Source organism: Octopus sinensis, linkage group LG3 (assembly GCF_006345805.1).
Source record: "Octopus sinensis linkage group LG3, ASM634580v1, whole genome shotgun sequence".
Classification (NCBI taxonomy): domain Eukaryota; kingdom Metazoa; phylum Mollusca; class Cephalopoda; order Octopoda; family Octopodidae; genus Octopus; species Octopus sinensis.
Window position 1 is genome coordinate 149,493,644 of NC_042999.1, and position 12,456 is coordinate 149,506,099.

At 37.4% G+C, this 12,456-nt stretch overlaps 1 protein-coding gene across 2 annotated transcripts in view; it reads right to left on the reverse strand.

Moving 5' to 3' along the window:
- LOC115209616 overlaps positions 1-12,456 on the reverse strand; it is a 348,899-nt gene that overhangs the window by 310,803 nt on the left and 25,640 nt on the right. Inside the window, exon 1 of one of the 2 annotated variants that reach the window (XM_036501479.1) lies at positions 1-126. This exon is cut by the window's left edge and continues 257 nt beyond it. The exons of the other annotated variant lie outside the window; for it this stretch is intronic. The gene's annotated coding sequence lies outside the window, so the exon portion shown is untranslated. Of the gene's footprint in view, positions 127-12,456 lie in introns of those variants that run through there. 2 annotated transcript variants of the gene reach the window in all.

Consider the following 12,456-nt stretch of genomic DNA (forward strand, 5'->3'; position numbering starts at 1 on the left):
TGCAGAGAATGTTATAGTTTCCAAACAGCTGAGAAAGAGTGACAGAAAGAAAGAGACAGAATGTCAGCGGAAGAAAGTGAGAGAGAGAGAGAGAGAAAGAGAGAGAGAAAGTCGTTTGTGTTCTGATAATGGATCTATCTATCAGCATCCAAAGGATATCTACAGTAAGATCACTGCTAGACTTGCTGCTGATACTGGTACCATCAGAGTGGTAGTGAAGGGGAGAGATGGGGGTGGAGAAAGTGTAGTGATATATAGGCATGTGTGTGTATGTATGTATGTATGTATGTGCATATGTGTATGTCTGGGATTATGTGTGTGTGTTTATGTGCTGCTGTGTGTATATTACTGCATTTGTATATGGGTGGTTGTGTATGTGTGGTTGGGTATGTGTTTGTATGAGTGTGAATGCAATGATGTGTGTGGCTATGTGCATACATGTGTGGGATGTGTGTGGCTGAGTATATGTATGACTGTGGGGGCGTGGTATATGTGACTGTGCACGTGTGTGTGGGTGTGTATGGAGTGTGTGGGTGTGTATGGAGTGTGTGGCTATGTATGGCTGAATGGTATATGAGCTTCTGTCTATGGCTTTGTGTGTGTGTGTGCAGAATTGTGTATGTACGTATATGCAAAGCTGAATGTGTGTGGAAGAAGGCAGGACAGTTAATGCTACAGTTTGTATTTAATAAAGCTGATATTAGGATTCTGGTGAATACACATTAGTTTATTTAAGACAGCTTTTCCAATATTACAATCACAATCAACACCTTCATGACCAATAACTATTTCTAATTAAGGATCAAGGCCAGTAATTTTATGGGATTTGAACTCAGATTAAAAAACTGGAAGAAATACTGCAAGGCACTGTGTGTGATGTTCTAATGATTCTGTATATCCACTATCCACATAATTCTTTCAAATTTTGGTACAAGGCTAGCAATTTGAGGGGAAGGGGTTAGTTGGTTACAACCCCAGAACTTAATTGGTACTTTATTCCCCAAACCTGATCTCCTGTTTTTATCCTCCACTCATTCACCCTCTTGTGTTCTGAGAGTACGCCCTAACACCTCATCATCTTCATCTCTCCTTTTCCAGCTGGGGTAGCAATGTACCACGTCCACAGCAACACACCTGTTCCTATCCCTCTATTATGCTCATGCCCCTTGACGCCTGGCATAAGCTCCCTCTCTCAATCCACTATCCATATAATTCTTTCAAATTTTGCTACAAGGCTAGCAATTTGAGGGGAAGGGGTTAGTTGGTTACAACCCCAGAACTTAATTGGTACTTTATTCCCCAAACCTGATCTCCTGTTTTTATCCTCCACTCATTCACCCTCTTGTGTTCTGAGAGTACGCCCTAACACATCATCATCTCCATCTTCATCTCTCCTTTTCCAGCTGGAGTAGCCATGTACCACGTCCACGGCAACAGAACTGTTCTAATCTCTCTATTATACTCTTGCCTCTTGACACCTGGCATAAGCTCCCTCTCTCAATATTATTCCCACCACCCACTGCCATTCAATGTAGCACATAAAAAACACATAAAAAGCACCCACTACACTCTCAGAGTGAGTGCCGTTAGGAAGGGCATCCAGCTGTGGAAACTTTGCCAGATCGGATTGGAACCTAGTGCAGCCTTCTGACTCGCCAGCCCTCAGTCAATCCATCCAACCCATGCCAGCATGGAAAGCGGATGTTAATTGACAAAGATGATGAGATATATATATATATATATATATATATATATATAGTGGATTATATCAATATTGCAAAATTGTAAATAATAAAATGTAAAAATCAGACTAGGTGGGAATTTCATTGATCAACATTATATATATATATATATATATATATATATATATATATATATATATAGTGAAGGATTATCAATCTGCGCAAAATACTTCATAAGCTCTTTGTTGGCACACCAGCTAACAATATTACTTAGATAATGAAGAACTCCAAGTAATCTTTTGGTAGGGTCCAAAGTTATGGTTCATCACAATTCTATATTATAAATCCGTGGATGGACTTCAGATAAACTGATTTTTACACAAAGTGATCTATAAGACAAGTTAAAAATAATGGTCATTACATATAACAATGGAAAGGAATTTTATGTAATGGCCATCATTTTTAACTTGCTTCTCATATCATCATCATTGTTTAACGTCCACCTTCCATGTTGGCATGGGTGGGACAGTATATATATATATATATATATATATATATATATATATATATATGTATATATACACCTTTAATGTGAAAATTAATTTTCAGTATGTCTTAAGGTTTTTATATGTATTACATGCTGTACTTACTAAAGTTATTGTCCCATATATATATATGGGACAATAACTTCAGTAAGTAGAGCATATAATACATATAAAAACCTTAAGACACTGAAAATTAATTTTCACATTAAAGGTGTATTCTAAAACTTAAAGCAATAACAACATGTTAAACCACACAGCATATTTATTAGTTCTAAATTGACATGGTATTTATGCCCTGCTAAGAATAGAGCAAAGAAACATTCATAAAAATCTATTTAGTCACCAGATAATAGTCGCCCATCAACTGACTTTAACAAAGTAGATTTGGGTGTGTAGAAAAATCGTATGTGAGAATAAACAAAATGTTTACAATAAGAATGTTAAAATTTAACTGGCTGACCTGCTGTTTTAAGTTTTATCATTAGCAACATATTTTGGAAGTGAATAAAATTATATACCTTTATTGAAGATCCAGACCTTTGTTTAGGAAAAGAGGTTTAGATTTGTGTATTGTTTTCATGCTAATGTAAGCTTAGCTTTTACATGCATTTTCCTTTTGTTCTGTAAAATGCTTTATTATTAATTGGACATAAATATTATGTCAGTTTAAAGCTAGTAATTATGCGGCGTGGTAACGTGTATTACATACTGGTGAAAGTTAAGGATACACCCATGTAAAGACTACCTTCCAATACATGTCAGAGCGTTATGCCAACAAAGACAAGTTATAGAACATGTGTATAATATATAAAACATGTAGTATACTAACATGGGTTGGGTTAGTGAAATTAATTCAGTCAGTTGTACCAATTACAATAATTTGTTTTTCAACCAATGGCTGAGTGACGTTTCTTCTTCAAGTGGTTAAAATTGAGATGCATTTGACCATGCCACACAAGTAATCTATGTCCAGTATTAGCTTGATAAGTCCTAATTTCATGTTAACCCTTTCGTTACTGTATTTATTTTGAGATGCTCTCTGTTTCTTTCAATTACTTGAAATATAAACAAAGAATTTAGTGAAATAACTTAGTTATCATTCAGCTACTGTTAGGAACATAAATTATGGCTAAGCTTTGGTGGAGGATTTTAATTCAAAACTTATGAAAACAAGACATTTGTACTCAGAGCCAGAGCTAGTTTCAGCCAGGTTGGTAATGAAAGGGTTAAGTGTCTCTGCCAATAACATAATAGCAGGAGTGGTCTTCATCATAGAGTGCACAAGTGTCCAAAATAAATAGCATCTGATGTGGCCAGGTGTTTAGCCTTTAAAGAAAGACTAAATATAAAATCTTAACATGTTGTCATGCTATCTCTTACACACATTTCAGGTTATTCGATATCTAGCCTATTACCTGGTTTAACACACCAGTAGGTACATCCGGTACCTTTAGAAGATTCTACTCTGTTGTATGTGCTCAGGCCAGGTATGCAGTTTGAGGATACCTGCCTCTCACTAGTTTTGGAAGCCCCATAAAGGATCATGAGAACTGCTTTTCCCCTTGACTAAAATATATTAAAAAAAAATACAAACACCTAAGTTTTGTGTTATGATATTTTTTGTTGATAACACCTAGAAAATGGTGCTTCTTTTTCACTCACCAAAGTGAATGGGGCTTTGGCCAGGAGGAACTGATGTCATCAGACAGTATCCACTGACCATCAGATGTTTCGACTCTGAACTCTAACTGTTGGTGGATCAGCAGAGGTAGCCAAAATCACTGCCCATCATCATCTCTTGGCTTCCAGTTTAACTCCTCTCTCTCTTGCCCCATAACTAGCAAAAGGCTTTTTGCATTGCTTAATTTACTACAAGCTATTATAGACTGATCCACTGACTTTATTGTTACTGATGCAAAGAAATTTATGGTCATTCTATAATAAACTAACTTAAACAATGGACTGAATTAATTGTTCTTCTATAAAAGATGACCAAATTCACCTTCAGTATCTTATTGACTGGTGTTATATGATGATAGAGACAGATAGTCATCACAAGGATTAATAAGCTTTGCTGAGCTAAATCATATAAATATAATCATAAGCATGGTTGTGTGGTTAAAAAGCTTGTTATGAAACCATGTAGTTTCAGGTTCAGTCAAGTGTCTTCTACTATAGCTCTAGGTTGAATTGGACTTGGTAGAAGGAAACTGTGTGGAAACCCATCATATATTCTTTCATTCTTTTGTTTCAGTCATTTGACTGCAGCCATGCTGGAGCACCACCTTTAGTAGAGCAAATCGATCCCAGGACTTAGAAAAAGTACAAAGCGTACAAAGACTATCAGTCTCTTTTGCCAAACCACTAAGTTATGGGAATATAAACACACCAGTATTCAGTTGTTAAGCGATGCTGGGGGAAAAAATACAGACAAACAAACATACACACACGCATATATATATATGGATGTATATATATATATATACATCCATAAGTGGTGAACAGTAGAATAATAACAACAATAAAGTAGACAAGGGAAGGCTGAGAGAAAGGGAGATGATATATGGGTAGGTAGGTAGGTTGCACAAGTGTGAGGGGAGAGTAAATGAGATATATTGAGATATATAGTAAGTAAAGAGGAAAAAGTTCAGTGGAGAAGGAAAGATACTCTGAAATGTGAGTGGACAGGAACAATGTTAAGAATGAAGGATAGATGTCAAGTGAAATGGTTCTGGGTAGTGAGAAAGACAACTGGTATCGCAGAAAAAGATGTCGATGAAAGATGTAATTTTACATGGAGTAAATTTTATACAATAATTTATTCAGTAATGCTGGATTTAGTGTCAGCCTAAACAGAGTACACTATATAAACCAACTAATCCAGACTGGATTATCCCTTTTGTTGTTTTTTCCTTTTTGAGCCATGCCTGGCTCATCAGGGCCAGTTTCCCGGCTTCCTTGGCGTACAGGTTCCCCACCTGGGCAGGACGCCAGTCCGTCGCATGTGAGCTGCATGATGCAGGAGGAAAGAGTGAGAGAAAGTTGTGGCAAAAGAGTCAGCAGAAGTTCGGCATTACTTTCTGCCGGAGCTGCGTGGAGCTTAGGTGTTTCACTCATAAACACACACATTGCCTGGTCTGAGATTCAAACCCGCGATCCCTCGACCACGAGTCTCCTGCTCTAACCACTAGGCCATGTGCCTCCACTGGATTATCCACTTAGATTTGAGCAGCTTGATGCCAATATAAGCTCGTCAATGACTACATAAGAAAGGAAACCTTGTTCTACCTCTGGATGATTTGGAAACAAGCTGGGTCTTCTCAATAACTCCATATCATCAAAGATAAACAGAACCACCTCTAAACAGACTACCTATGAAAATGCAATTTCTGACTTGCCAAACATCATCATCATAGTTTAAGGTCCACTTTTCCATGTACCATGGGTCAGATGGAATTCATTGAGGCAGCTTTCTTCTTGTTGGATGCCCTTCCTGTTGCCAGTTCTCAGTTGCTTCCAAGTATTATTTCCAAACATGTTTTGCAGAAGACTAGAAATGAAGGACATCATTTGTTTGATGGTGGCACTTGTTTACAACTACTGTGTAATGTAAAGACAAGGGGACACAAACACACGCACCCACTCAATCACACACACATACACACACACATTATAATCATCATCTTAACATCTGCTTTTCCATATTTTCAAAGAATGGACAGAGTTTATCATAGCAGATCTTCTGTAGTTAGATGCCCTCCCTGTTGCCAACCCTCACATGTTTCCAGGCAAGAAAATTGTTCCCCACAGTCAGATAAAATTTTGCAAAATATTGGAAATGAATGACAATTATAACAGTACACAATGTCAAGACACCGAAATACAAATACACACTCACACACACATATATATGCACATTATATATATATGTCCTCCTTCTAGCAGCGCTTTGCTGGTAAAGATTAGGAAGGCTGTTGTCCACGTCTGCATACTCATTTATACTCATTCATGGCTGATAAGGCCAATATATATATATATATATATATATATATGTGCCCTTTTCAAGCCTAGCCAGGCTCATGGGCCCAGTTTCTGTGGCGTATGTGTTCCCCCCAGCTGGATGGGACACCAGTCCATCACAGCATTACCCAAGAAACAGGAAGAAAGAGTGAGATAAAGTTGGGGCAAAAGAGTACAACAGGGGTTGCCACTACCCCCTGCCAGAGCCTCATGGAGCTTTAGGGGTTTTCGCTCAATAAACACACACAACGCCCGGTCTCGGAATCGAAACCGCGATCTTCTGACCGTGAGTCCACTGCCCTAACCACCGGGCCATTGCGCCTCCACTTATATATATATATATATATATATATATATATATATATATACACACACACACACACGTGATGGCCTTCTTTCAATATCCATCAACCAAATCCACCCACAAGGCTTTGGTTAACCTGGGTCTACAAGCAGAAAACATTTGCCCAAGATACCACACAGTAGAAATGAACCTGAAACCACATAGTTGAGAAGCAAATTTCTTAATCACACAGCCATACCTGCTGATATGTAAAACCTACTAATGATATTTTTGCATTTTGTAGCCTTGCAACTGAGGGGCAGCATGTTAGAGAGTCTTTAGAAAAGTATCTGCAAACCCCAAAAACCTTAAGCATGGATTATAACCATAACACAAGACTGAAAAGTTAGCTCAAGATTCCTTTATTAGTGGCTTAGATTTGCTGCTGATCTGGTAACATTGACTGGAAAACAGGAATTTAGATTATTCAACCATGTTAGATCAGGTGAGAGCTCTGAATTCAGCTCAAAGAAAAAAACAGGTACAGCAGTATACAGATAACCAATTCAGTAAGGGGCTGCTATATGTGACCAAGTAAAAAGGGTAAAGACCCCCTTTGGTCATGGGATTTTGGTCAATCATGGGATTGCACCTAGAAAATTCCTCCAAGGCACAAGTCCAGGCAAGGTTGTTAATGGAAGATCAGCAGTTGCCCATGCATACCAGCCTTCACTCTCCATGCCACTAATGTTATCCAAGGGAAAGGCAAAAGCTGAAACAGCTTGGCACCAGTAATGTTGCAACACATTTCTACAGCTGAGTGAACTGGAGCAACATGTAATAAAGTATCTTGCTCAAGAACACAAAACACAACCCAGTCCAGGAATCGAACTTACTACCTCATGATTGTGAGCCCGAAACTAACCAGTGAGCCATGTGCCTTCACATGTGACTAAGTAATACATTATAAAATCAGCCTACTTCCCATTTTGATACAACCAGCAATCAGTGTTAAATGCTTTTGCTGCAGGTTACCAAAGGATCTATGGACTGGTGTTATCCTAATCATTTGAATTTGTGAATGGAAAACAGTAATCAGGAGAGGAATATCGTTGGGAAAGTCATTTACGAGTTACCATAAATTAAACAAGTGAATTTACTTCTATTAACACAGATGACGAAACTTGTAATTAATTCATAAATGAATTGACCCAAACAATGGACTAAATTAATTGTACCATTATAATAAGACAAGATTTCCTTTAGGCACTTTCTTAGTGATTTCTGTTCCATGATAATACAGGAATTCCTTCCTAACAATCAATAAGTTTTGCTGTATGAATGTAGTCAATTGTGTGATGTCTGCACTATATAAGTGTTATTTTATTACTTGCTGCTTCATGTTGAGCAATGCTTTCAGATAATGTATCTTTCAATTACACAACTTCATTTATAATCTCAAATGTCCTTCATATTTTAATTGTGCTTCTGCAGTAGATAACGATGATAATATTGGTTTCAAATCTTGGCTCTAGGCCAGTTAGTTCAGAGGGAGGGGTATAGTCGATTACATCAACCCCAATGCACAATGGTACTTGTTTATTGACCTTGAAAGCAAAGTTGACTTTGGTGGAATTTGAACTCAGAACATAAAGACAGACAAAATGCCACAAAGCATTTTGCCCAGCATGCTAATGATTCTGACAGCTTGCCACTTTTATAATAATGATAATGTTAAGCATGTCAGTGCTTGCTGTGGAAATTTCATGGGAAAATACAAAAGTGGTTTTCTGTAGCCTTCCTATGAGTAATTTTTACAAAATTCCTTATCAGCAAGATTCAGATAAGTCTACCACACCTACTTGGGTATACAGAATGTAAAGAACCAGACCAAATGGCACAAAGTATTACTTTGTCCAATGGTCTAACAGTTCTGCCATTCCAATGCTCTGAACTGGCAATTTATTTTATTGACCCAAAGCAAAGGTGACACTGATGGGATTTGAACTCAGAACATAAAAAACTGTAACAGATACTGCAAAAATAATCTGACAATAATAATTTTGCCAATTTTCCACTTTTCTTTATACTTATTACTATATTATTTTTATATTATGTTTTTCTTAAAAATAAACTACCACATCACTGATATCTTTAAGCCATAAGGCAGCAAGCTGGTAGAATTATGTGTTGGACAAAATGCTTAGTGGTATTTCATTCTGAGTAAATCTTGCACATTGTCTTTCTGAGGTTGAATGCAGTTTATCCTTTTGAGGTTGATAAAATAAGTGCCAGTCAAGTATTGGGGGTCAATGTAATCAACTTACTTCCACCCCTAAATTTGCTGGCCTAGGGCCCAAATCAAAGAGTTATCATTATCAGCTGTAGAAAAAGTAATGGAATGTCAAAGATATTTGAGATTGTAAATCAAACGGAATGCAATTGAAATCTAACTTGAGATACCTTATCTGAAAGGCTCATTCAATGTAAAGCATTCAGTAACACAGACAACACACAAATGATAACATTCACAAAGCAAAACTCCTTGTGAATGAATGACTTCCTCTTTCTGTAGTTAACACACAAAAAGCACCTGTCAAGGAAACCACCAGGGTCACTTGTTAACCTGATGGCACAATGAAGGAACGGTAACAGCAATACCTGAAGAAGTCAATAAATTTAACAGCCATAAACATTGTAAGACCGAAAATAAGATGAAAGTTCAAACAGTAACATGAAAAATAATGCTTCCTATTCGGAAACTCATACCAATATCAATCCATGGAGGAAAATTTTACTCAAACATTCCATAAAGCTAACATTCTAACTAAAACTATCATATTCGTGTGAAGACATGCTCCAAAGTTGCAACAACCTCTGGCATCTTAATGATGAATATTTTGAAGACATCAATTCACCTAATATCTTTATCTTTACTTGTTTCAGTCATTTGACTGCGGCCATGCTGGAGCACCGCCTTTAGTCGAGCAAATCGACACCGGGACTTATTCTTTGTAAGCCCAGTACTTATTCTATCGGTCTCTTTTGCCGAACCGCTAAGTGACGGGGACGTAAACACACCAGCATCGGTTGTCAAGCAATGCTAGGGGGACAAACACACAAACACACACATATATATATATATATACATATATATGACAGGCTTCTTTCAGTTTCCGTCTACCAAATCCACTCACAAGGCATTGGTCGGCCTGGGACTATAGCAGAAGACACTTGCCCAACATGCCACGCAGTGGGACTGAACCCGGAGCCATGTGGTTGGTTAGCAAGCTACTTACCACACAGCCACATATTCTTCACTGATTATACCAATTCTTTCAAAACCTTACTACTTTTTATTGTACAAAAATACAAGTGTAACCTCAATTTATTGATTTACAAACACAATAACACTGCAGTGAGACACAAGCAAAAAGAACAGCAAACAAAAAAAAAAAAAGAAACTTCCTAAACATTCAACCAGGTTCTGCAGCTGTTTACTCTGTTTTATTTGAATAAAAGCTGCTCTTTGATATCAAGCCTTTGTCAATAGTGTTAAAATTCCTTTATAGATGATTGCATTTGACTGTCTGATTGGGTACCTATTATCTATATTATGTAGACACTTACACATGACAGCTAATCTTTTCAAATCAACATGGAAGCTTCTATATCAAGTTTGGATAGTCTTTTTTTCCCTATCAGTGAACCTTATGAGGCATTGCCCATTGTAAATCAAGCCACACATCTAAAAGAATAATTTAACAAACAACATATATATATAGTACAAGGTACACTGTGCGTATGTGTATACACATTATATATACAAGGTGCGATAAGTAAATTGTCGCCATTTTATATTTAATTTCATGCATGCACATTGTTTGTTTTTGATTTTGTTGACTACACAGTATAGTAGGGTCAGTTGGGCACCGTCAGTGGCAAAAACAGCACCATGACAATTAACTCATCCAGAAATTTGGAAACGACATGCTGTACTGCTTTGCGTTCATGCCAGAAGCTCCAATACAAATGTTTCAGAGTGTTTGGGCATCAGTCTGGGGATATGTACCAAGAGTGATAAAAATCAAACATCCAGTCAACATCATGGTGTTTGGAGTGATCACTAGTGATGGCAACATTACACCCCAATTCATCTTCCCACACGGCCTCAGACTCAACATGGAGGTCTACATCAAGTGCCTGGAGGTGGTAGTGCTGTCTTGGATCAAGAGGGTAGTTGCTGGGAGACCCTATGTTTGGCAACAGCACTCTGCACCATGCCACACAAAAATCCAGTCATGACTATCAGACAATTTCTGTGATCCACATCAGCCCTAACATCTAGCCACCCAACTCCCCAGATTGCCACCCCCTTGATTATTACATGTGGAGTACAGTTGAGTAAGAGACCAGCAAAACTCTTTGTAACACCAAAGATGGACTGAAGGCAAGGATAATGGCAACATTCACCAACTTAAACAAGATCATCCAGAAGAGTTAGAGGCTGTGGCTCAAGTCAATGGTGATTTTATTGAATAAATTTACTCTTTAGTATTTCAAGATATTTTAACGTAATTTTGGTAAATATATCTGTTAAAATGAAATGTCAGTGTTATTTTAATTTTTGTGTAATTCAGACAACAGGTTTATTCACTGCACCCTGTAGACACACACATATTTATAATTATATACATACACACAAAATATATATATACACACACACACATATATATATATATATATATAAAACAGCAGAAAGCATGGGAATGGTCAAAGTGAATTCAATAATTTGTCTTTCTGAGAAAAGCGAACAGTTTGGAAAACCTGAAAGCCTCAGGGTAAATTGAAACTGTCATGCTCAGTGTCCTAAATTAAATTCCAGGTATTTTACAGCTTCAATTAATTCAGGTCAGCCATGCATGAACTTTGTGACCACTCAACCTAATAAAAATAGCAGCTCCTAACTTGAATCACACCCAGAAATCTTAAAAAAATATAGAATGACACACAGACTGGATAATGTAGTCTTCAATACACTTAGATTGAAAAATAAGAGAGACGGTCATAACTGGAACAATTAAGATCCTAAGTCTGCATGATTAAGGCTGACCAGGGGTTAAACAACAATCTTTATCTTTCTTTTATTTTTTTACTTGTTTCTGTTATTGAACTGTGGCCATACTGGGGCACTGCCTTGAAGGGTTTAGTCACACAAATTAAACCCAGTACTTACTTTTGTAAGCCTGGTACTTATTTTATCATTCCCTTTTGCAGAACTGCCAAGTTACAGGGGTGTAAACAAACCGACATCAGTCAAGCGGTGGTGGGTGACAGCACAGATGATATTAACACCAATAGAAAAGACTATGTGTACTCCATCCTATGAAGTTGTGGTAGATTGTACAAAGGCGAAACATGCCACCCACTGAAAATAAGGGTAGTGGAACATTATAAAGCTGTGACACAAGGAGGTGTTGAAAAATTGGGTATAGCTGATCATGTAGGGAAAAACGGAGACCATCTTCCCCTGTGGGATTGAATTTAAAATTATACACAGAGAACACCACTGGAAAATACAAAAACTAAGAAAAAGCATATATGCTAGGACACAATAACCTCCTATGCAGACCTAGTGCAGATATGAGTAGAATATGGGAACCGGTGTTAATGAAGGATACAAAAATATTAGGTTTATAAGCCCTAAAAATTCACTCTATAATTGCTCACAAGCATATAGCATAATAGTTAAGAGTGCGGCTTACTAACCCGAAGATTCCAAGTTTAATTCCAGGCCGTGCCTTAAATAAATAATATTAACAATATCAGCAAAAAATACCTTAGGTACGAGAACCCAGGGTTGGGTTCAAAATTCCACCAGGACACCTGATGAAGGCTGGAAAGTAAATCAGCCGGAATGTGGTGG